This window comes from Odontesthes bonariensis, chromosome 9, assembly GCF_027942865.1.
Source record: "Odontesthes bonariensis isolate fOdoBon6 chromosome 9, fOdoBon6.hap1, whole genome shotgun sequence".
NCBI lineage: Eukaryota > Metazoa > Chordata > Actinopteri > Atheriniformes > Atherinopsidae > Odontesthes > Odontesthes bonariensis.
The window spans coordinates 39,650,668-39,672,996 of NC_134514.1; the positions used below are offsets into that span (position 1 = coordinate 39,650,668).

The 22,329-nt window shown below is 46.9% G+C and overlaps 1 protein-coding gene and 1 long non-coding RNA gene across 2 annotated transcripts in view; one reads left to right on the forward strand and one right to left on the reverse strand.

Annotated features, from left to right (window-relative positions):
* Nucleotides 1-22,329, reverse strand: part of sorl1 (sortilin-related receptor, L(DLR class) A repeats containing) — a 137,569-nt gene that overhangs the window by 111,416 nt on the left and 3,824 nt on the right. The window lies entirely within an intron of this gene.
* LOC142388960 (uncharacterized) lies at nt 17,042-18,054 on the forward strand. Its single transcript, XR_012770359.1, has 3 exons — nt 17,042-17,277; nt 17,594-17,719; nt 17,848-18,054. It is a non-coding gene; the product is annotated as an uncharacterized LOC142388960 (long non-coding RNA).

A 22,329-nucleotide genomic window follows, 5' to 3' on the forward strand; every position in this document is an offset into this window, starting at 1 on the left:
CAGAACCCAAACCCTAACCCTATGCTTGTGGTGCAGAAATCCTCCAAAATGATGACAGTTTTCCACTTGAGGGTAATATTCGATGCATATGCATGTGAGATAAAAGCCCTCAAGCCTACAAGATTGACTGTGCTCGACTAGCTTTGTAGTAGGCTACAGCCCTCCACTGTTTTTTCTTTGGAGACTGATTCAGTATGAAAGAGTTTAAAAAAAGACACCCAGCTCTGCAAATCAATTATTCCATGCTCCTTTTACTTCTCTCATATAGTGTCTGTTACATATAGAACAAATCATTCTAAATAATAAACACAACTCTGAAACATTTTAAAGTCTGAATAAACATAGTTCAGGTCAGTGAATGTAAACTTCATCATCCTGCTGACTGGTTTGCTGCTCAGCTGAGGGCTGACTGTGACTTCAGCCTCTAGCATGGCTGCAGCGGTGTTGATGATGTCACGATTTCCTGTCGGCTATATATGGTTGTGCGAGATGATGCGCCAGTAGTTGCAATTTTCTCCGTCACAGAGGTGTCGCTGCTACATGAAGGTTACCGCTAACTACTCTAAAACCACGAAAGTGGAGAAGAAAACAATGCTTCTGTAGCACTGTCATCAGTGATGCTACTGCAGTACCTGGAAGATGAAATGCTTCGTGTGTTTCTGTGTTTCACCAAGTTCGTCAGTCAAGACCATTCAGTCAGTAGAGGTGAAGGTCTGAAGCCCCCGGCATCACCACTTTTTGAGTCTCTGCCCTCTTCTTTGCCTTCACGTATCTGTCCCGTAGCTTCTTCCACACATTCTTACAGAACTCTCCCTCTTTCCCCAAAGTTCTGCCCATCTCTGTGCACCAGTTTTGGGAGTTTACGTGCTCCCTGTGCTGTTTCACTGCAGTGTCGTACAGCTGCTGTACAAACGCACCTCCTCACTGAGCCTGGTCTCACATCGGTCCATCCGGTTTGTCGTTACAAAAATCGACTGGTGCACGACAGTGCGCTGCGCCGTCTTTTCAAGGCAAGCGCCAGGCCTGAAACGCCATTTTGACGTCACGGGTCGGCTGCACCGTGAGCGACCCGTCAACTATAACTCTGGCTTTAAGCTTTGTGTCAATTTGTTCATGAAGCCGGGTGGTAACTCAGGACACATGTGGGGAGCACCGTAATGCCAGATGTGAATACAAGTACCCAGAGTGTTCCAGGTGTGGTTGGATCACCCAGGATGCATAACAAAACCAGTTCTTAAACTGCTCACTTCATGTGACATCACGTCACGTGACATTTCAAAATTCCAACCTGTTGGTAAGCTAGGCTTTGATGTTGCATACAACTTCATTTCACTTTCGAAAGAAATACTGGACTATGTTTGTAAAAAAAACGGCAACGAAATTGTGACTTTCCAGAGCGAGTTACTCCACACTCGGCAATCAACTACGGACTCACGTGACGTGATGTCTCGCGTGAGGTAGCCTCCTGTTGACGGAAGAGGCTCTGATTGAGAGCAGGTACTGGCTTGATTAAATTCATTCTGCACTCTATATCCGACCACATGAAGACCTCGGGACACTACGGTTTGGCTTTAGGGACCCTCTACTCACTACCACGTAAGTGTTATGTTGTTTGGAGCTGTAGAAGAGGTATAAAAATACCTGATATGCCCCCGTCACCTCCAGGCTAACGCCTTTTGGCTAAAAACGGTCAAATCGAAATTCTCAAAACACATCCGAATGACATGATTTTGATGTCAACTCAACGTATGTACTCCCAACATCCCGTAAATTGATCTAAAGTGCATTTTACTCTGGATTATCCCTTTAAGAATATCTTTCAAAGTTTTTCTTTCAACAGGGCACTTTGGCTGCTTTTTCACCCATTTTCATTCCAGTCCTTGTACCTGACCATTTTCAGAGGAATGTCATTGTAATTCATTCTGACCTGTACATCATGTAAGGAATGAACCAGTTTTGTGTTTCTCTCAGCAGAGCTTTAGACATTTTGACAAGCAGCTGGTGACAGGCACACATTGTTCATTCTGAATCAAATGATGCCCTCCAATTAGTGAAAACTTTTCGTCACTGAGGAGTTTGACAGCATATAAAGGCAGGAACGAGCAACAGAAGTGGGTATACTATGAGAGGATTGTAAAATAAGTGAGTGTCGCTCTACTCTGCTGCTCTGCCCGTACAGAAAGAGGAAACTGCCTCACTTCTGAGAGGGAAGCTACTGTGGGAGTTAGAGAATGAATGTTCACACAAAGAGGCATTACTTTCTATGCATTTGCAAAAACCAACAATTAAATCATCAAAATTATTCTTGAACGATTCTTTCTTATAATATGGAGCTGATCTGTTTTTTTCCAAATCAAAAGTAGCTCTACGTTCATTTTTCACCTGAGTTTCTGGTAATGAAAGGACACCTTGTGGAAAGAATGTTTGAATAGTGATTACATAGTTATGGCATAGAGGACAGACTTCCAATGCAACCAGCTGACAGAATTAAACCCAGAAACCCAGAAACAATAGCCGCATTTGGACAGAGCAGCTCTAAGAACGCAGCTCTAAGAACGCAGGTCTATGAACGCAGCTCTATGAACGCAGCTCTAAGAATGCAGGTCTATGAACGCAGCTCTATGAACGCAGCTCTATGAACGCAGCTCTAAGAACGCAGCTCTATGAACGCAGCTCTAAGAACGCAGCTCTATGAACGCAGCTCTATGAACGCAGCTCTATGAACGCAGCTCTATGAACGCAGCTCTTTGAACGCAGCTCTTTGAACGCAGCTCTATGAACGCAGCTCTAAGAACGCAGCTCTTTGAACGCAGCTCTAAGAACGCAGCTCTAAGAACGCAGCTCTTTGAACGCAGCTCTTTGAACGCAGCTCTATGAACGCAGCTCTTTGAACGCAGCTCTAAGAACGCAGCTCTAAGAACGCAGGTCTATGAACGCAGCTCTAATAACGCAGCTCTAAGAACGCAGCTCTAAGAACGCAGGTCTATGAACGCAGCTCTAAGAACGCAGGTCTATGAACGCAGCTCTATGAACGCAGCTCTAAGAACGCAGCTCTATGAACGCAGCTCTATGAACGCAGCTCTATGAACGCAGCTCTAAGAACGCAGCTCTATGAACGCAGCTCTATGAACGCAGCTCTATGAACGCAGCTCTTTGAACGCAGCTCTATGAACGCAGCTCTAAGAACGCAGCTCTTTGAACGCAGCTCTATGAACGCAGCTCTAAGAACACAGCTCTATGAACGCAGCTCTATGAACGCAGCTCTAAGAACGCAGCTCTAAGAACGCAGCTCTATGAACGCGGCTCTAAGAACGCGGCTCTATGAACGCAGCTCTATGAACGCGGCTCTAAGAACGCGGCTCTATGAACGCGGCTCTATGAACGCGGCTCTAAGAACGCGGCTCTATGAACGCGGCTCTAAGAACGCAGCTCTAAGAACGCGGCTCTAAGAACGCAGCTCTATGAACGCAGCTCTAAGAACGCAGCTCTATGAACGCAGCTCTATGAACGCAGCTCTTTGAACGCAGCTCTTTGAACGCAGCTCTTTGAACGCAGCTCTATGAACGCAGCTCTAAGAACGCAGCTCTAAGAACGCAGCTCTAAGAACGCAGCTCTAAGAACGCAGCTCTTTGAACGCAGCTCTTTGAACGCAGCTCTATGAACGCAGCTCTATGAACGCAGCTCTAAGAACGCAGCTCTAAGAACGCAGCTCTAAGAACGCAGCTCTTTGAAAGCAGCTCTAAGAACGCAGCTCTTTGAACGCAGCTCTAAGAACGCAGCTCTAAGAACGCAGCTCTTTGAACGCAGCTCTAAGAACGCAGCTCTTTGAACGCAGCTCTTTGAACGCAGCTCTATGAACGCAGCTCTATGAACGCAGCTCTAAGAACGCAGCTCTTTGAACGCAGCTCTTTGAACGCAGCTCTATGAACGCAGCTCTAAGAACGCAGCTCTAAGAACGCAGCTCTATGAACGCAGCTCTTTGAACGCAGCTCTAAGAACGCAGCTCTTTGAACGCAGCTCTTTGAACGCAGCTCTTTGAACGCAGCTCTATGAACGCAGCTCTTTGAACGCAGCTCTAAGAACGCAGCTCTAAGAACGCAGGTCTATGAACGCAGCTCTAATAACGCAGCTCTAAAAACGCAGCTCTATGAACGCAGCTCTATGAACGCAGCTCTAAGAACGCAGCTCTAAGAACGCAGCTCTATGAACGCAGCTCTATGAACGCAGCTCTAAGAACGCAGCTCTATGAACGCAGCTCTATGAACGCAGCTCTATGAACGCAGCTCTTTGAACGCAGCTCTTTGAACGCAGCTCTATGAACGCAGCTCTAAGAACGCAGCTCTTTGAACGCAGCTCTATGAACGCAGCTCTAAGAACGCAGCTCTATGAACGCAGCTCTATGAACGCAGCTCTAAGAACGCAGCTCTAAGAACGCGGCTCTATGAACGCGGCTCTAAGAACGCGGCTCTATGAACGCGGCTCTATGAACGCGGCTCTAAGAACGCGGCTCTATGAACGCGGCTCTATGAACGCGGCTCTAAGAACGCGGCTCTATGAACGCGGCTCTAAGAACGCAGCTCTAAGAACGCGGCTCTAAGAACGCGGCTCTATGAACGCAGCTCTAAGAACGCAGCTCTATGAACGCAGCTCTATGAACGCAGCTCTTTGAACGCAGCTCTTTGAACGCAGCTCTTTGAACGCAGCTCTATGAACGCAGCTCTAAGAACGCGGCTCTAAGAACGCGGCTCTAAGAACGCGGCTCTATGAACGCGGCTCTAAGAACGCGGCTCTAAGAACGCGGCTCTAAGAACGCGGCTCTATGAACGCAGCTCTAAGAACGCAGCTCTATGAACGCAGCTCTATGAACGCAGCTCTTTGAACGCAGCTCTTTGAACGCAGCTCTTTGAACGCAGCTCTATGAACGCAGCTCTAAGAACGCAGCTCTAAGAACGCAGCTCTTTGAACGCAGCTCTAAGAACGCAGCTCTTTGAACGCAGCTCTTTGAACGCAGCTCTATGAACGCAGCTCTATGAACGCAGCTCTAAGAACGCAGCTCTAAGAACGCAGCTCTAAGAACGCAGCTCTTTGAAAGCAGCTCTAAGAACGCAGCTCTTTGAACGCAGCTCTAAGAACGCAGCTCTAAGAACGCAGCTCTAAGAACGCAGCTCTTTGAACGCAGCTCTTTGAACGCAGCTCTATGAACGCAGCTCTATGAACGCAGCTCTAAGAACGCAGCTCTTTGAACGCAGCTCTTTGAACGCAGCTCTATGAACGCAGCTCTAAGAACGCAGCTCTATGAACGCAGCTCTAAGAACGCAGCTCTATGAACGCAGCTCTATGACCGCAGCTCTAAGAACGCAGCTCTTTGAACGCAGCTCTAAGAATGCAGCTCTAAGAACGCAGCTCTAAGAACGCAGCTCTTTGAACGCAGCTCTTTGAACGCAGCTCTATGAACGCAGCTCTATGAACGCAGCTCTAAGAACGCAGCTCTATGAACGCAGCTCTAAGAACGCAGCTCTATGAACGCAGCTCTAAGAACGCAGCTCTATGAACGCAGCTCTAAGAACGCAGCTCTATGAACGCAGCTCTAAGAACGCAGCTCTAAGAACGCAGCTCTATGAACGCAGCTCTAAGAACGCAGCTCTAAGAACGCAGCTCTATGAACGCAGCTCTAAGAACGCAGCTCTAAGAACGCAGCTCTATGAACGCAGCTTCATGTCAAAAGAGGCGAACTATCCCTTTAAATGCCTCAGAAGAAAAGCCATCACTAACTTTCTAATTCTTTATTAAGATGTCCTCGTTATCTGCTTTAACACACTCACTGTGTTCTTTTCCAACATGGCCCTGTGAGGACTTTGTTTCATCTCACTGTATACTGGGAATGTGGCTGAAAAGACAAATAAAGCTGAACTGACTTGACCAGGAAGCTGGTGTGTTCCAAACAAGCATAATCCTGTAAATAAGAAGAAATTCTATGAGAAGAATGTTGGACTTTCCGGAGCTCTTTATCTGTTCTTACCACACATTCAACATAATAACTATTTCTTGTTTGAATGGCAGTCTGATCAGACAGCAAGATTTTTCTCAACAAGTCATCACACGCAGCTGAGACAGCGGCCACATTCCTTATTGGTGCTTGGACCCAAATAAAAACGGCCCTGTTGTCTGTGTGGCTGCAGGGGCTTCATCCGACTGTCTGCCATTACTCAGAAACTATTCTGATTACCTAAGCCTCAGAAATCTAGATGGAGTACTTACTGTATACCTTTTATATACCTGTGTTTAGCACTCAATAAGCATGTTCATTGTCATGGCAACGTTTAACATTAAGAGCCTTGATGTGAAACATCACAGCAGGATCTTGGGTTAACCATTCATAGTGGACATTTGAAGGCATGAAATGATCAGCAAAGGATTAGCATTGAGTAAGTGAAACATCAATGGGAAGAATCCAAATCCAGACGGTGCTTTTAGAACAGTCTCTATTCCAATAAACTAGAGACTTCTCAGGGCAAATGCACGCACATCTGGCGGCTGTGTTATCCCTTTCCATCTCACTTGACCCTAGATTTCCCAAAAGATTGTTTTCAGGCCAGGCTTTACAGCATTAACCCGAACCATCATCACTGCTGCATTCCTCCTCTTCCTCCCTACCCCCCTGGCACTTTGATACCCTTCTGGTGGCATGGAGGAGTTTGGCTCAGTGTCCGGTGCGACTCATGAGGGGAACACAACAACAGAATGCCTGGGCACTGCACTCCCCTCTCCTGAGATCTCCATTATTCAGCTGCAAGGGGAGCTGTGTGTGTGTGTGTGTGTGTGTGTGTGTGTGTGTGAGTGTGAGTGTGAGTGTGTGTGTGTGTGTGAGTGTGAGTGTGTGTGTGTGTGTGTGTGTGTGTGTTTGAGTGTGAGTGTGAGTGTGTGTGTGTGTGTGTGTGTGTGTAGGGGGTGGGAGGTTGAGGGGCACCACGGTCAGTCTCAAACAATGACATCATCTCTGCAGGACTGGCAGGCACTGAAGGCTTGCTGCACTCTCACCAAACAATGAGCACTCTCCAGTTTGCAATTGCAAGTGAGCCTCTGTTTTCTGCAAGCAGCACATTTATGACTGCCGGGGGGCCACACAACGGAGCCCCTGTTCCCCTGCAGGGTGACAGCAGACCTCTCTGTCCGGGTCCTGTTCAGGTTGGGAAGGCAAGGTGTTTATGTGCTGGTACACCAAAATAATGCTCAAAGAGGATCTAAAATGCAACCAAACTGTGGGAGTAAAAGTGAGTGAATACTAAGCCCAAATCTACCTTCAGTTATTGCCTAAAATGGATGCACTTAAGAAAAAAATGAAGTGGGTCAAAGCTGTTCTACACCAGGAAGATTCAGCTTGAAATGTCCTGACAGCAGCTGGACAGACTCATTAAAAAAGCTAAAGATGTTTTCACAGCAAAGCCGTACACATGTGCACAGACGGGGGGCTGCTGAGGCTGCTGAGGCTGCTGAGGCTGCTGCCGGGGCTGCGGGGGCTGCTGAGGCTGCTGAGGCTGCTGCTAGGGCTGCTGCTGGGGCTGCTGCTGGGGCTGGTGCTGAGGCTGCTGCTGGGGCTGCTGCTGGGGCTGCTGCTGGGGCTGCTGCTGGGGCTGCTGCTGGGGCTGCTGCTGGGGCTGCTGCTGAGACTGCTGGGGCTGCTGCTGGGGCTGCTGCTGGGGCTGCTGCTGGGGCTGCTGCTGGGACTGCTGCTGAGACTGCTGGGGCTGCTGCTGGGGCTGCTGCCGGGGCTGCTGCTGAGGCTGCTGCTGAGACTGCTGCTGGGGCTGCTGGTGGGGCTGCTGCTAGGGCTGCTGCTGGGGCTGGTGCTGAGACTGCTGGGGCTGCTGCTGAGGCTGCTGCTAGGGCTGCTGCTGGGGCTGCTGCTGGGGCTGGTGCTGAGACTGCTGGGGCTGCTGCTGGGGCTGCTGCTGGGGCTGGTGCTGAGACTGCTGGGGCTGCTGCTGAGGCTGCTGCTGAGGCTGCTGCTGAGGCTGCTGGTGGGGCTGCTGCTGGGGCTGCTGCTGAGACTGCTGCTGAGGCTGCTGCTGAGACTGCTGCTGAGGCTGCTGCTGGGGCTGCTGCTGAGGCTGCTGCTGGGGCTGCTGCTGGGGCTGCTGCTGAGACTGCTGCTGAGGCTGCTGCTGGGGCTGCTGCTGAGGCTGCTGCTGGGGCTGCTGCTGGGGCTGCTGCTGAGACTGCTGGGGCTGCTGCTGGGGCTGCTGCTGGGGCTGCTGCTGGGGCTGCTGCTAGGGCTGCTGCTGGGGCTGGTGCTGGGGCTGCTGCCGGGGCTGCTGCTGAGACTGCTGGGGCTGCTGCTGGGGCTGCTGCTAGGGCTGCTGCTGGGGCTGGTGCTGGGGCTGCTGCTGGGGCTGGTGCTGGGGCTGCTGCCGGGGCTGCTGCTGAGGCTGCTGGGGCTGCTGCTGGGGCTGCTGCTGAGGCTGCTGCTAGGGCTGCTGCTGGGGCTGGTGCTGAGACTGCTAGGGCTGCTGCTGGGGCTGCTGCTGGGGCTGGTGCTGAGACTGCTGGGGCTGCTGCTGAGGCTGCTGCTGGGGCTGCTGCTGGGGCTGCTGCTGAGGCTGCTGCTGGGGCTGCTGCTGAGGCTGCTGCTGAGGCTGCTGCTGAGGCTGCTGCTGAGACTGCTGAGGCTGCTGCTGGGGCTGCTGCTGGGGCTGCTGCTGGGGCTGCTGCTGGGGCTGCTGCTGAGGCTGCTGCTGGGGCTGCTGCTGCTGCTGGGGCTGCTGCTGGGGCTGCTGCTGCTGCTGGGGCTGCTGCTGCTGCTGGGGCTACTGCTGGGGCTGCTGCTGGGGCTGCTGCTGGGGCTACTGCTGCTGCTGGGGCTGCTGCTGGGGCTACTGCTGGGGCTGCTGCTGGGGCTGCTGCTGGGGCTGCTGCTGCTGCTGGGGCTGCTGCTGGGGCTGCTGCTGGGGCTGCTGCTGGGGCTGCTGCTGGGGCTGCTGCTGGGGCTGCTGGGAGTCCAGAGTCTGTGATGACTTCTAATCTGAACGGGCATGTGTCTGTTCGTGTGAGGACGCACCTCCTGCACCATAAGCCTTACTGGAAACTTACTCCATGTCCGATCTTACAATGGCAGAAAAATACTGGGTGGATGTCCTCTCACACCATATTTCCACTGAAGTCTCTCTTGGAATGTACTCAGGCTTTAAACTGCAACCCACAGACTCGTCTTTCAGGTCTGACCACATTATCTCAATTCATCCTAATGCAGCTGTTCAGCTTTAGTTCTCTGATAACTGTCACTTATACTAGTAGCCCACTATCCCAGCAAATAGGGATTCAATTATTTATCCCGAAAAAAAAAGAAAAATGGACAGAAGCTCACAGCCAGCTCACCTTCAATTTGGATTCTGAACAGCAGTCTGATATGAACAGAATTTCTTCCTACTCTTGATTCAACCCCCCACCTCCAACAAGAGTGAGCAGAACAGCAACAACTGCTGAAGGTTTAAAGCCAGGTGACTCATCATCATGATGCTCCTGTCCTCAGATGAACTGAGCCGGCTGAACCTCCACACAAACAGCACACAAACAGTCAGTTTATATTCATATTATATTCAAAGCAAGCAGAGATGGGTTCATCCAATTCTGAAATGATTGTGTAGAGAAGCCCAGAGTTTGATTTTAAAGACAAAAGTGAGATCCTTAAACTCGGGCCGAATCATTCTACTTTTGAGGTGTATACCGGTGATTTTCCAGCTATGATATGGTGCAAAGCAGCACTGATGGGAAAGAGCCTTTTCACAGCAGGCAGTCCCACCTATACACAGCTTGGACCGTCATCTTCCATCCACAACCAGAATGAGAAGGCTTTGAAGCTCAGACTGACCCTGGGTGGATCTGTGAGCTTTCACTGTGAAGAAAAAACACTTCCTCAGAGCAAATACATAGTTGCTTTGCATTTCAAATTGGACCTGCTTATAAGGTTGGGATCCATTAAGAATCAGCTGAACTAGTAGCAGAAGAAACACAAAGTCAACAGGCTGGCGTGTAAAGACAAGAATCTACCTGTTGGAGACATGCTTGTTGTGCTACACATGACTGTGGTTTGTGAAAGCTTTGCATCATTTCCCTGCCACAATTCAGAAAGCAGTGTGCAACACTAACCACTGTCTGTGGCACATTACTCCACTCCTCCACTGCAGCAGGCTCTGCTCTCTCCGATGCCATCTCTCTGATGCCATCTCACTAGGGCTGAACGATATATTGCATTTGCGATAATATCGCGATTTGACCAAGTGCAATTTTCTGATCGCAAAGGCTGTGATTATACTCTGTGCACGTGACATGCGCGGGTAAAACATGTGATATGATCAAACGAGATTGTCTAACCATAGAGGCTGCACTCTGGTCACGTGACACGGGGAGCAAAGTTATGAAACAGTCTACCGGAGAGAACTCGCAAGCAAAGCTGTAACCTACACAATGGCCTCAGGCTCAACAGAACCAGACCCTGCGGGGATGCTAGTTTCAAAGAGGAACTGCACATCAGTCGTGTGGGACTATTTTGGTTTTAAGAAAGAAGATGTTGCACAGAGTCAGGTACTGTGTAAAACCTGCCTGGTCAGCGTTGGTACATCATGGGGCAACACTACCAACCTTTACCAGCACCTAAAAACGCAGCACAAAACAGTGTATGATAGATGTATGGCTAAAAAAAAAAAATCAAGCAGTGTGCAGAATAATCCTAATGACGTTACTCGGTAAGGATCACTGACGAACTGTTTGAAGGTGTTACGCCATATGAATGCACTTCAAAACGGCACGCGGAAATCACCGAAGCAGTAACCCAATGCATCGCGAAAGACATGATGCCCGTCAATACGGTGACCAAGCCTGGGTTCAATAATTTGGTAACTACACTGGATAAGAGGTACAGAATGCCCTCCTGCACGTATTTCAGTCAGAATGCCCTACCAGAGCGACATATGCAGTGTAGACAGAGAGTGGCAGCAGAGTTGAAGGCTGTTGAGTTTTTTGCGGCTACAACAGACATGTGGTCAAGCCGTACAGCGGAGCCGTATCAAAGCCTTACGGTCCATTATATTTCTGACCTCAGCTAGGATGATTATGGCTGGCAGAGCCATACTCATTGTGCACTTTAGTTTGTGCTGTGTTGCTGTTACTTACTGCAGATAATCAAGATGTTCAGCCAGTTTTAATTTAAAGGTGTGTTTGTGTGTGTATACAATTGCTATATTATCTCTCTGATGCCATTTCCCTGATGCCATCTCCCTGCCATCTCCCTGCAACCCCTCACCTGCAGCACAGACTTCTCTCATGGTGAACACGTCCAGCTCTCCCATTCTGAATGCTGTCAGACACTTAAAGTCGGAATCTGTGACTGTCATTGGTGAAAGTCTTTCAGTCAGTGACACAGCCATTCATCTTTCAGCAGCTCAGACAACTGGGCCTCTCTTCATCCAGATCTAGCCCATTAGAATCTCTTTGGGGTCTTATACAGCCCACCTTAGCAACAAGAATTTGAACTCTCCAAGAATGTCTGGTAATCTGAAATTTGTGATGATGGATCAAACTACTATTTGATTCATAAAATGTACTCATAAGATGACTTGTGAAATGACACAGGCAAAAAGAAATAGGTGCATGCAGCAAAAAGCAGTGCTGGGTTGGCTCAAGGCCGGGTGTCCAGCCCAAGCCCAGATGTAAACCTCTGGATCCAACTGAGAGGGGCAGATGGGAAGGAAAGGGTTCCCTGGCCTGCCAAGATTCACCAAGAAGCTGTAACTACTGCCAAAGAGTTCAGGGGCCTAAGATACCAATGATCTCCTCTTAGCCTCTGATAGCGGACTTGTGTCTGTGCTTGTCCTGTTGGATCTCAGTGCTGCATTTGATACGGTCGATCACAGTATCTTATTACACAGACTTGAACATGTTATTGGGATTAAAGGAACTGCATTAGGCTGGTTTAAGTCATATTTATCTGATAGATTTCAGTTTGTTCTTGTAAATGAAGAATCTTCCTCACACACCAGAGTAAGTCATGGAGTTCCTCAGGGTTCTGTGCTTGGACCGATTCTTTTCACTTTATACATGCTTCCATTAGGTAACATTATTAGACAGCATGGCATAAATTTCCATTGCTATGCTGATGATACTCAGCTGTACTTATCTATAAAACCAGATGAACCCAATAGGTTGGTCAGACTACAAGCATGTCTTAAAGACATAAAGACCTGGATGACTCAGAACTGTCTGCTTCTAAATTCAGACAAAACTGAAGTCGTTATCTTTGGACCTGAGCGCTTCAGGGAGATATTGTCTAGCTATATAGTTACTCTAGATGGTATTTCCTTGGCTTCTAGTTCTACAGTGAGGAACCTTGGAGTTATTTTTGACCAGAATTTATCATTTGACTCGCATATAAAAAGGTTTCTAGGACTGCCTTCTTTCATCTTTGTAATATTGTTAAAATCAGGAACATCTTGCCTCAGAGTGATGCAGAAAAACTAGTCCATGCATTTGTTACTTCAAGATTGGACTACTGTAATTCTTTATTATTGGGCTGTCCCACATATTCTCTGAAAAGCCTCCAGCTGATCCAAAATGCTGCAGCCAGAGTTCTGATGAGAACTAACAGGAGAGATCATATTTCTCCAGTTTTAGCTTCTCTTCATTGGCTCCCTGTTAAATTCAGAATAGAATTTAAGATTCTTCTCCTTACATATAAAGCTCTTAATGACCGAGCTCCATCATATCTTAAAGATCTCATTGTAAGATATTTTCCTAACAGAGCACTTCGTTCCCAAACTGCAGGTTTACTTGAGGTTCCCAGAGTTTCTAAAAGTAGAATGGGAGGCAGAGCCTTCAGTTATCAGGCCCCTCTCTGTGGAATAAGCTGCCAGTAAATGTCCGGGAAGCAGACACCCTTTCCACTTTTAAGACCAGGCTTAAAACTTTCCTTTTTTATAAAGCTTATAGTTAGGGATGGCTCAGGTGACCCTGAAACATCCCATAGTTAAGCTGCTATAGGCCCAGACTGCTGGGGGGCCTCATCTGTCACACCTTTCCTCACTTTACTCTCTTTATGTATATGTGACATTAATGTGGTCATTAACTCGTGTTTCCCTGTTCCAACAGATATCCTTTGAATGGTGTTACAGTGCCCCCCCCCCCCCCTTCTGTCTTCTCAAACCCCAGCTGGTCGAGGCGGATGGCCACCCTTCCTGAGTCTGGTTCTGCCAGAGGTTTCTTCCTGTTTCTTCGCCTCAGGCACGCTCAGGACGGGAGATTGGACCGAAAAAGAAAAAGTTTTCAGTGCAATCTGTTGGTTTTCTTAGCTAGGAAATTGTTTTTGAATTGGCTCTATATGAACGAATTGGATTATTTTATGAATAATTATGATTACAATGAATTGAATTCCAATTGGCTTGAATTGGACTTTACTATCTAAGTGCCTTGAGATGACATTTGTTGTATTTGGCGCTATATAAATAAAAATGAATTGAATTGAATTAAGATACATCCCTTCTTTACTCACCGTTTTCACTCGATCATTATGAATGACGAGAACAGAAATCCAATCCAAAAATAAATATACAAAATAGAAGATAAAAGAATCTGAATGCTTTCTGAACTATTTACCTGTAAACTTAATGAAAGATCAAGTAAAAGTTCCCAAAAGTTTTAAAATTGATGTGACTGTTGGTGAGGGAAAAGAAAAAAACTTTAAGATGAACCCTGGCAGGCATTTTATTCAACATTTATTCACCATTTTCTGACCCTAACCCTTTTAAAAGAAACACTCAACACCAAGAAATAATGTGGAAATCAACTGTAGCCAAAAACCTGAGGCCTGTTCTGAATAGTTATTGGGTTAACAGCAGCTTTCACAGTAACATTCTTTAACAGTGTTTATCTGCAGCTCTGAGACAATTGAATGAGTCCAAAGTAGGTTTGCTGAGTAGAATGGACAAACTGCAGCCTTCAACTAGTTTTTCAGAATCTTAAAACACAATCAATATGGAGACACATTGACTGGGAACTGATAACGCAAGGAAGGCGATGGAGACACCCACCGGTTGCCTTGGTGATGGCTTATCCAGTGTCAGTTCATTTGTAAGCAATCCTCTGAGAGGGTGAGAGGGCAGGTAAAGGACCACAGGAGTGGGTCAAACCGAAAGACATGGAAGTGGTTCGACCAAATCGACGGCATTTACGGGCACCGCCCGGCGAACCGGGGCAAGGAGAGTGGCGTGGATACGGCGACGTCTTTGTTGGAGGCGATGGAAAATGGTAAGTGTTGTTCTTATCCCCTTGGTGCAACGCTTATATCTTAACAAATGCATGTTTTATATCGTAACAAATACATGTTCAATTGAATTCATTTTTATTTATATAGCGCCAAATACAACAAATGTCATCTCAAGGCACTTAGATAATAAAGTTCAATTCAAGACAATTGGAATTCAATTAATTGTAATCATAATTATTCATAAAATAATCCAATTCGTTCATATAGAGCCAATTCAAAAACAATTTCCTAGCTAAGAAAACCAACAGATTGCACTGAAAACTTTTTGTTTTTCGGTCCAATCTCCCATCCTGAGCGTGCCTGAGGCGACTGTGGAGAGAAACGACTCCCTTTGAACAGGAAGAAACCTCTGGCAGAACCAGACTCAGGAAGGGTGGCCATCCGCCTCCACCAGCTGGGGTTTGAGAAGACAGAAAGGGGGGGAGGGGGGAGGGGGGAAGGGGGAGGGGGCCGCGGCGGTGGCGGCACTGTAAAGGCTCTAGCATGGTTGCCGCGTCTGCTCGCGCGAGCGGTGTTGATGACGTCACGAGTTCGTGCCCGCCATAGGACCCTATATAGTGGCGCAAGTCGTTGCGCGCCAGTAGTTGCAATTTTCTCCGTCACAGAGGTGGCGCTGCTACGTTAAGGTTACCACTATTCTACAACCACGAAAGTGGAGAAGAAAACAATGCCGCTGTCAAGAGCAAGAATACTGTAATTAATGATACTGCTGCAGTTTTCGGATCATTTTAATTTTTTAATTCAGTTAATAGAGGTGAAGGTCTGAAGCCCCCGGCATCAACAGAGTCTCTGCCCTCTTCTTTTCCTTCACGTATCTGTCCCGTAGCTTCTTCCACACATTCTTACAGAACTCTCCCTCTTTCCCCAAAGTTCTGCCCATCTCTGTGCACCAGTTTTGGGAGTTTACGTGCTCCCTGTGCTGTTTCCCTGCAGTTTCGTACAGCTGCTGTAAAAACGCACCTCCTCACTGAGCCTGGTCTCACATTGGTCCATCCGGTTCGTTGTGCTCGGCGCCGCCAAGTTACAAAAATCGACTGGTGCACGACAACGCGCTGCGCCGTCTTTTCAAGGGAAGCGCCAGGCCTGAAACGGCATTTTGACGTCACGGTCCGCCACCGCCGTGACAGACGCATCAACCATGCTACCGCCTTAACACCATTCAAAGGATATCTGTTGGAACAGGGAAACACGAGTTAATGACCATAATAATATCACATATACATAAAGAGAGTAAAGTGAGGAAAGGTGTGACAGATGAGGCCCCCCAGCAGGCTGGGCCTATAGCAGCTTAACTATGGGATGTTTCAGGGTCACCTGAGCCATCCCTAACTATAAGCTTTATCAGAAAGGAAAGTTTTAAGCCTGGTCTTAAAAGTGGAAAGGGTGTCTGCTTCCCGGACATTTACTGGCAGCTTATTCCACAATAGAGAGGCCTGATAACTGAAGGCTCTGCCTCCCATTCTACTTTTAGAAACTCTGGGAACCTCAAGTAAACCTGCAGTTTGGGAACGAAGTGCTCTGTTAGGAAAATATCTTACAATGAGATCTTTAAGATATGATGGAGCTCGGTCATTAAGAGCTTTATATGTGAGGAGAAGAATCTTAAATTCTATTCTGAATTTAACAGGGAGCCAATGAAGAGAAGCTAAAACTGGAGAAATATGATCTCTGCTGTTAGTTCTCATCAGAACTCTGGCTGCAGCATTTTGGATCAACTGAAGGCTTTTCAGAGAATATGTGGGACAGCCCAATAATAAAGAATTACAGTAGTCCAATCTTTAACTTGTGTAAAAAGTTACACAGGTGTCTCATGTAAGTTGTTCTGAGTGAGCTAGCAAACAACGCTGTTTTGGAAGGCTAGCACAGCGTCTCACCTATGCGGTTACGTGTATGCGTTTCGTATGTTCACACTTTATTATTTTTTTCCCTCAAGACTCGGCTTGTGCAACCGATGAGTGTTCGGTTGCTGAGGTCAGCGAAGATCCTCCAATCCCGCAGGCTTCAGAACCGACACTGGCATCGCAATCTGCAGCTGAGGCAACAGCTGCTATCTGCATTCCACCGGCAGCAACACTGGCATCGACGCTGTTTACTTTTGTACTGTCTTTTTTAATAAAGAGCTTGGTTTAACTAAACAATATGAATTGTCAACTGCATTACACATCACACTCCATCATTGTGTTTACTTTTGACTAACCGCGCCTGAAACCGACGTCACGTTAGTGGTGAACGCCCACTTCCAGGTCACGGTTTGTGTGGAAAAGGAAATGGTACTGGTGCCGTGCCGTGCCGTGCCGCGCTATATCGAACCGAGTAGAGTAGGGCTAGCTCGGCAATGGAAAAGGGGCATTAGTCCTTTCCTGCTATGCTTGGACTGCAGGTGTCCCCAGAAAGGGAAGAATGAGAGAGACACTTCCCCTCAGCTCACTTCTCTTATGCAAAGCTCTTTCTGCTCTTTCTGCACGAGCAAAGCAAAGTTGAATCTCTTCTGACTGAGATAAATTTGGAACCGGCCATCTAAATACTTTAACACCACCTCTCACCAGAGCAGAAAGCTTCCACTGCTGAGGGACTGATCTCCTGGCCGGTTCCAGAGAATCTGTGATCCAACCAAGCAGCAGGTTCCCAGACTGGTTTACTTCTCCAAAAGTTTCACAAACATCAGAGAGAGGCAGAACTCTCCCCGTCTTTCGACATAGAAAGGCCCAATCCCAATTCACCCCTTGGCCCTACCCCTTACCCCTTCCCCTCCGTTTTGCGCGTTCACGTGTAGAGGTAGTGTTGTCCCAATACTCTTCCAAAGCCCTTCCCCTTAGCCCTACCCCTCCGTTGTAGCCCTTCAAACGGAGGGGTTCGGCCAGGCAGACTCCGTTTGAAGGGGTATGATATATTTCCCAGAATACAACGCGACTACCGGGAGATCGCGAGTCTTTTAAAAATGGCAGAAGCAAGAGCACCACACAAATGTAAGTTCTTCTATCTTTTTGCCATAATTTAACTGTTTTAATCGCTTTAGGTTGTGATAACTGGTGTATTGTGTGAGTTTAACATGGTGGCAATGTGTAGTTATTTTCTGTTATAAATGGGAAAAGTCGCTATTTTACATGGAGTAATCGGTCAATGCATGTGAAGGTGCTGCGAAAGAGTTGTTTTTTTTAAATTGTAACACGAGTATTTACAAGCAATGCAGTTGGTTAACCATATAGAAGTTCCTTTTGAGCGACATGAGCGTCATTTCGCTACCTATTATCACAAGTATTCATATACGTGACTGATTCACAGGGACTCAAGCACAAACAAAGAGCCTGATCAGGTTTAGCGCCCCAAACGAAGAGGAGCAGAAGCGCCACGAGCAGAAAACGGAGCGCTTTTTAGCTCGGTTTGAGCGCATGCTAGACAAACTTTACGGTGAGTTGATGCGCCATGCACCTATTGTACACACAGCCACCACTACCGCATTCTGAAACACCTTTTTTAATTTTTTACAATGGATGAAAGTGCATGCTATAATGTCATGTCGTGTCTTGTTCCCCCAGAACATCACTGAGCCCATGCAGCACCTCCGATGCGCCCTCCGCAGTTCCTGCTCCGGTCATCTCGTTCTTGATGATTGCACTGTTGCCCGTTAATATTCACACTGTTTATATTCATACTGTTTATTGTCCATATTTGCACCACACACTTTACAGCAGACACTTTAAGCTGTTATTTCTGAAAATAAGCTGCCTTACCAGTCTGTAATGTGAGCCTAATAAAAGAAATTAAGTACAAAAGGTTTGTGAGCATGATTATCACATCAACATCATATTAACGACTGGAACGGATATTGGTATGAAGAGATTTATTATACAAGGGATAACAAAAAAAAATTGGGGTACATGTTGTGGTCCAATGGGCAATAATTTGTAGGATGACCCGTCTGCTGGAAAGAAAAACATGGAAAGATCAGGCTTTCATCCTCCCAAACCAACACATTGATAGCACACAAAAGGCAGTGCATTTATTTATGTCATCAAATCTGAACCTGGTACAAAGAAAACCGCTTAAAAAACGGATGAGCTGCATGTTTATCCCAAACGGAACGAGGCGAGTAACAAAGGCTAAACGTTAGCTTATGTTTTCAGCTAGGTTAGCCAGGTTAGGATACTACTCCAGTCAATAAATCACCAAATCCAACGAGACAAGCAAATTGTTTCTATATTACACGATATCACAAATGTACAGTTAGAAGCACTTTCAAACACACACAGACATTATCATATTCACACGCCGGCTCTGGAAGCTCCCAGCTGCTCACTCACGTGTTATTTGTATTAATTTATAATTCTACATACCGTAACAAGATCCAGCAATGCTCCCAGATGTCGAAGACGCCTTCGCTTGATGGCACTCCGTCGATTCGACGCAGATATTTCTAAAAATATCCGAATAGCTCAGGAGAGCACGAACACCACAGCACCGGTCATGTTTGTTTACTTCTGGCTAAAGCTGTCGCTTTTGGTTACGTAACAACTGACGGCGCGGACTTATTACGTTCGTGAGTGTGAAGTGCTGTCCCAATTCGAAGGGGTGACATTCTTAGCCCTTCGCCTACCCCTCCGTTTGAAGGGGCGAGGGGTAGGGGCGAGGGGTAGGCGAAGGGGTAGAAAATAGAATTGGGATTGGGCCAAAGATGAGCATTCAGACAGCTGCAGCACTTTGATATGCCTCATTCTGCTCAGCAGCCATTTGATACCTGAAAGAGCTGAGTGCAAGATGTCAGGCTGCTGGATGATCTTCATCATGAACGATAATCCCACACCAGCAATAATCATGTATACCTCAGCCAAGCCTTCTGCTTCACACTGAACAGGGATGAGGGGGATAAGACTGAGAACAAACTAAAAACTCAATGACTGTGTTCTTTATGTCTGAATAACAACTTTCTGACGTTCACATCCAAGCAGCAGCTGGCACAGAAACACACTGATGAGGAAAAGCTTCAGCATGAATGAGCTGGGCCGGCTGCTTTTCCACAGAAGGCCAGAACTAACTTATACTTTCCTATTTAACAGCTATATACCCAATCACTTTCTCTCAGGTGTTTTCAGAGCTGAACGGTGACAAACGCAGGATTCTTGTGGGTGAATGGAGTTTGCCATTTGGGGGTATTTAACAGAGGAACCGTACTGATGGGACAGGCAGAGGAAGTTTCTGCTGTTCAAACAGCGCACTCTCAGTTAAAGCTGCCTGGGTGTTCTGGAGGAGGGGAGCACACCAGAAACACATGATCATGCGTGACTTTGCCTGCGTTGTGACGTCAAAAGGACCAGGTGAACTTAACCCCCCACACCACGCTTCCAGTTGTGCTCTGTGGGGGGCTTAAACAGCATTCAACATCATTCAACAGCATTCAACAGCATTCAACAGCATCCAACAGCATCCAACAGCATCCAACAGCATTCAACAGCATTCAACAGCATTCAACAGCATTCAACAGCATTTCAACAGCATCCAACAGCATCCAACAGCATCCAACAGCATTCAACAGCATTCAACAGCATTCAACAGCATTCAACAGCATCCAACAGCATTCAACAGCATTTCCACAGCATTCAACAGCATCCAACAGCATTCAACAGCATTCAACAGCATCCAACAGCATTCAACAGCATCCAACAGCATCCAACAGCATCCAACAGCATTCAACAGCATCCAACAGCATTCAACAGCATTTCCACAGCATTCAACAGCATCCAACAGCATTCAACAGCATTTCAACAGCATCCAACAGCATCCAACAGCATCCAACAGCATTCAACAGCATCCAACAGCATTCAACAGCATTTCAACAGCATTTCTACAGCATTCAACAGCATCCAACAGCATTCAACAGCATTTCAACAGCATTCAACAGCATTTCAACAGCATTTCTACAGCATTCAACAGCATCCAACAGCATCCAACAGCATTCAACAGCATCCAACAGCATCCAACAGCATCCAACAGCATTCAACAGCATCCAACAGCATTCAACAGCATTTCCACAGCATTCAACAGCATTCAACAGCATTCAACAGCATCCAACAGCATTCAACAGCATTTCCACAGCATTCAACAGCATCCAACAGCATCCAACATCATCCAACAGCATTCAACAGCATCCAACAGCATTCAACAGCATTTCCACAGCATCCAACAGCATCCAACAGCATTCAACAGCATCCAACAGCATCCAACAGCATCCAACAGCATCCAACAGCATTCAACAGCATTTCCACAGCATTCAACAGCATCCACAGCATCCAACAGCATTCAACAGCATTCAACAGCATCCAACAGCATTCAACAGCATCCAACAGCATCCAACAGCATTCAACAGCATCCAACAGCATTCAACAGCATTTCCACAGCATTCAACAGCATTCAACAGCATTCAACAGCATTCAACAGCATTCAACAGCATTCAACAGCATTCAACAGCATTCAACAGCATTTCCACAGCATTCAACAGCATTCAACAGCATTCAACAGCATCCAACAGCATCCAACAGCATTCAATAGCATCCAACAGCATCCAACAGCATTCAACAGCATTCAACAGCATTTCCACAGCATTTCATTTCCACAGCATTCAACAGCATTCAACAGCATTCAACAGCATTCAACAGCATTCAACAGCATTCAACAGCATCCAACAGCATTCAACAGCATCCAACAGCATTCAACAGCATTTCCACAGCATTTCATTTCCACAGCATTCAACAGCATTCAACAGCATCCAACAGCATCCAACAGCATTCAACAGCATCCAACAGCATTCAACAGCATTTCCACAGCATTTCATTTCCACAGCATTCAACAGCATTCAACAGCATCCAACAGCATCCAACAGCATTCAACAGCATCCAACAGCATTCAACAGCATTTCCACAGCATTCAACAGCATTTCCACAGCATTTCATTTCCACAGCATCCAACAGCATTCAACAGCATCCAACAGCATTCAACAGCATTCAACAGCATTTCCACAGCATTTCATTTCCACAGCATCCAACAGCATTCAACAGCATCCAACAGCATTCAACAGCATCCAACAGCATTCAACAGCATTCAACAGCATTCAACAGCATCCAACAGCATTCAACAGCATCCAACAGCATTCAACAGCATTCAACAGCATTCAACAGCATTCAACAGCATCCAACAGCATTCAGCAGCATTCAACAGCATCCAACAGCATTCAACAGCATTCAACAGCATTCAACAGCATCCAACAGCATTCAACAGCATCCAACAGCATTCAACAGCATTCAACAGCATTCAACAGCATTTCCACAGCATTCAACAGCATTCAACAGCATCCAACAGCATTCAACAGCATTCAACAGCATTTCCACAGCATTCAACAGCATTCAACAGCATCCAACAGCATTCAACAGCATTCAACAGCATTCAACAGCATTTCCACAGCATTCAACAGCATTCAACAGCATTCAACAGCATTCAACAGCATTCAACAGCATTCAACAGCATTTCCACAGCATCCAACAGCATTCAACAGCATTCAACAGCATCCAACAGCATTTCCACAGCATTCAACAGCATTTCCACAGCATCCAACAGCATTCAACAGCATCCAACAGCATCCAACAGCATTCAACAGCATCCAACAGCATTCAACAGCATTTCCACAGCATCCAACAGCATCCAACAGCATTCAACAGCATCCACAGCATCCAACAGCATTCAACAGCATCCAACAGCATTCAACAGCATTCAACAGCATTTCCACAGCATTCAACAGCATCCAACAGCATTCAACAGCATCCAACAGCATTCAACAGCATTCAACAGCATCCAACAGCATCCAACAGCATTCAACAGCATTTCCACAGCATTTCATTTCCACAGCATTCAACAGCATTCAACAGCATTCAACAGCATCCAACAGCATTCAACAGCATTCAACAGCATTCAACAGCATTCAACAGCATTCAACAGCATCCAACAGCATCCAACAGCATTCAACAGCATTT